The sequence below is a fragment of the Octopus bimaculoides genome, chromosome 10 (genome assembly GCF_001194135.2).
Source record: "Octopus bimaculoides isolate UCB-OBI-ISO-001 chromosome 10, ASM119413v2, whole genome shotgun sequence".
NCBI classification, from domain to species: Eukaryota; Metazoa; Mollusca; class Cephalopoda; order Octopoda; family Octopodidae; genus Octopus; species Octopus bimaculoides.
In genome coordinates this window covers 91,609,016-91,612,890 of record NC_068990.1, presented here as the reverse complement: position 1 = coordinate 91,612,890, position 3,875 = coordinate 91,609,016, and the positions used below count along the sequence as shown (strand labels likewise).

Here is a 3,875-nt window from a genome sequence, read left to right as displayed (position 1 = left end):
TGTGTGTGTGTGTGTGTGTGTGTGTGTGTGTGTGTGTGTGTGTGTGTGTGTGTGTGTGTGTGTGTCTGTGTATGTGTGTATGTATATGCATGTATATATATTGATGTGTGTGTTTATATACACACACAAATATATATACATATATACATACATATACATACATGTAAACGTGTTTGTGCATATTTCGCAGGCATACGCATACGTGTTTCTACATGTTAATATATATATATACATATAAACTTATATATGTGTATATAGACATATAAACATATATATATATATATTATATAAGCTTACATATGTGTATATAGACATATAAACGTATATATATGGGTGTATATATATATATTAATACATACATACATACATACATATATATATATATATATATATATATATATATATATATATATATATATATATATATATATATATATATATATACATTCATATATAATATATATATATATATATTTGTGTATGAATGCATAAATGCAGGCTAATGAACTCGACTAAGAGCAGGAGAGTCATTGTGAGCAAATGTATTCTCGATGCCATCAGCCCTGACATCAGAAGGCGACAGAGCTTTTTGAATGGGACTGCAGCACCGTTTAATTAACTGGTTCTACAACGTCGAGGATAAAAAGCAACTTGTGTCTTTTACCCAGTTTAAAATTGCGGATATCTATCCTTCAGAATGGAATTCCCTCCATCTAAAAACCCTAGACCTCGTTAGATAATTTATAAGTATTAGAGACTTCTATGACAGAATCATTTTCAGCACTAGGGAGTTACTCCTATTTCACGATGGTATCGTTAGAGCAGAAAAAAAGGCCAGGAACCCATTGTTCGAGGTCTTCATGAGAACGCGGACGGGGCAGAGATTACCGACCGTGTCGGGCTATTTTCTCTGGACGCTCTAAAAAAAAAAAACGTTGACATTGCTGACATTCAGCGCTGTACAGGGACGATGGAGTGGCCATCTTAAGCCGTATATAAACGACTACGCCACGAGTAAGTTCGGAAGGGATCTCGTAAACATCTTCAAAGAATTCGGCCTATAAATATTGCCACACAAGAGGAAACTACTTGGATTTCACCCTAGATTTGAAGACAAACAAATATCAAGCATTTATCAAACAATGAAACATTTCGCAAACGTTCCTTAAATATCTATCGTACAGTTGTCAATCAAAAACAATCACCACCAAAACTATGATAACCACATAACCACGCCGGGTATAATGCTAAGCGGTGTTTTGTCCTACACGTTCTGAGTTCAAATTCCGCCGTTCATCGATAAAATAAGTATTGATATCAACGGAACGCTGGGGTTGATCTGATCGACTTACCCCATCCTCCAGAATTGCTGGCCTTGAGCCAAAATTTGAAACCAACATTAATAATATATCCGCTAATATTCCTCTTATAACATATAAATATGTCTCAAGCTGTTCTACAATGAAGTTACGGAGGTTGAATAATTTCTTTTTGCGGCGTGAAGCGAAGGGACGTGGCTCAGTGGTTAGGGTTTTGAACTCAAGATCGCAAGATTGCGATTACAATTCCTGGACTGGGCGGTGCGTTGCGCTATTCAGCAGAAGACCTCATTTCACGTCACTCCATTCAACTGTAAATGAGTAACCCTGTGACGGACGAGTGCCTTACTCATGAGGAATGTTATGATCTCGGTCGCTTATACGCCACTGAAACCAAGTGACGGGCCTATGAGTCCTAGGATTAGAGACATAATGTCTAGGGGTTTGATGATGAGGATGTGAAAAAAAGGAATCGGATATATCTGAAAGAAAAAATCATGAATAGTTAATGAATGAAAATATTTAACTTTCATACGAAGAGTCAATCTTAAATGGTTTCACGTCTATTTTTTTCTCTACGATCTGTGAACTACCCAAAGTCATGTATTGTATTATCAGATAACTGCATTCATTGTCTTTCCATTAATTTTTAATCCTTATCGTTTCAGAGCGTTTGATGCACATGTTTCGAAGTTTTGGACCTTATCCATTGTGTAAAGGTAACAAGCAACTGTAGTATGAGAGCATCTCATCTGCTAGGCTAATTTCCTTATAGAATGGTGAGGGGCCTTGTGGATGGGCTTGTTCAATCGATCCTCATTGAACTGTACAGGTCAGTCGGAACGCAAAGTCTATCAAATCGAATTTCCTGCCCCTGGAGACTTTTCCGTACACAGAACAAATATCTTGAACAACCTCAGTAGATTTTGAACCTTGATTGAAAGTAAAAAGAAGCAGGTGTGTGTTTTCTTTTCTACTTAGTACTCCACTGTCATTTGACTGAAAAAGACGTAGAATCTCTTCAAATTTCAAAAAACGATAAATAACATGGCTACAAAATACCAAAGCACATTACGATAAAATATGTATTTCGTGTTAATTCAAATAACATTGGAAAGAAAGGAACAACTTTATCTGACAACCGTGTATTTCACTGCTTTGTATAACCATCCATCAGGTCAAATATAAGACACAATTGCAATTACATAAATGTTAACAGAAATATCTCGGGAAATATATGTTGCGTAATAACATTTCTTAATACAAAAGAATTAACACTCATTTCGTCATGACAAATTAGTTTTCTAGTTTTACATAAGAGAAACATTCTCGAACATTCTCCCAGCACACACACGCAGGTACACGCACACGCACACAAACGCACACACACACACACACACACACACATGTACATACACACGCACGCATACACACACGCACACACCTGTACACCAAACATGCACGAAATCTTTCCTGGCCCAACATTTATCTGCTGAATAATTATAAACAAGATCAAACGTGCGACAAATCACTGATAAGATTTCTGCTGTATTCAGTGAAATACCAGGTACAACATATTTCTCAAAGATTGCTGATTCATTAAGAAAGAAAGCAAAAAATGCTTTTGTTGACAAGTTCTTTGTTTTGTTGTTGTGATCTGTTATCGTGAGAACGAACCCAGCCCATTATGTATTTGAAGGAGAAACAGCCAGCATTGGGAATTTCCTTCTCCATTGTTCTCAGAAAGTGTTCAGTAGTGAAACAAACGACACGATTCGTCACATAGACTCATGCACATCTATTTAAAAACACGTGAAAAACTACAGTGTGGCGGGGAGTTGAAATGGAGCCTCGTTTTGATCTTTGTAGTTTAAAGCAGATTATTCACCTCAGCACAAAACACTTGGGTTTCTTTATAAAGGAGACACATAAAAGACGATTGAATCAACTCCAAAAGGTAAAATACTGCAGGGGCTTTGCGTTTCACGCTCACATTTTACCACGCACAGCCCTTAATAATAATAGTAATAATAATAATAATAATAATAATAATAATAATAATAATAATAACAATAATGATAATAATAATAATAATAAAAATGATAATAATAATAATAATAAAAATGATAATAATAATAACAATAATAATAATAATAATACAATGATAATAATAATAACAATAATAATAATAATAATAATTTAGATTTACCTGAGGCAAAAGAAAAACTAAAGCAAGACATCCTTGCCAAAGCACAAAGGATCCGCCGGTATGAGAAACGCCAACGTTTCTTTGAACAAAACAAACAGTTCAAATCCAACCCCAAAAAACTCTACCAAGAACTGGGTAAAAATAAAATAGACATTACTTCAGCACCAACAGCAGAAGAACTAGAGAAATTCTGGAAACAAATATGGTCGGTGAAGCAACAACCCCAGAAAAGGACCATTAAAACAACGAACTTAGCACCTGAGCAACTCTGGGCCCCTATAACAACTGAAGAGGTAACCCAGACACTGCAAAGACTAAGCAACTGGAAGGCACCTGGACACGACAAG

The 3,875-nt window shown here is 35.7% G+C and overlaps 1 long non-coding RNA gene across 1 annotated transcript in view; it reads left to right on the top strand.

Moving 5' to 3' along the window:
• LOC128248865 (uncharacterized) overlaps positions 1-3,875 on the top strand; it is a 16,120-nt gene that overhangs the window by 7,279 nt on the left and 4,966 nt on the right. Inside the window, exon 2 of the long non-coding RNA XR_008264990.1 lies at positions 1,988-2,276. This is a non-coding gene — a long non-coding RNA (uncharacterized LOC128248865). The remainder of the gene's footprint in view (positions 1-1,987; positions 2,277-3,875) is intronic.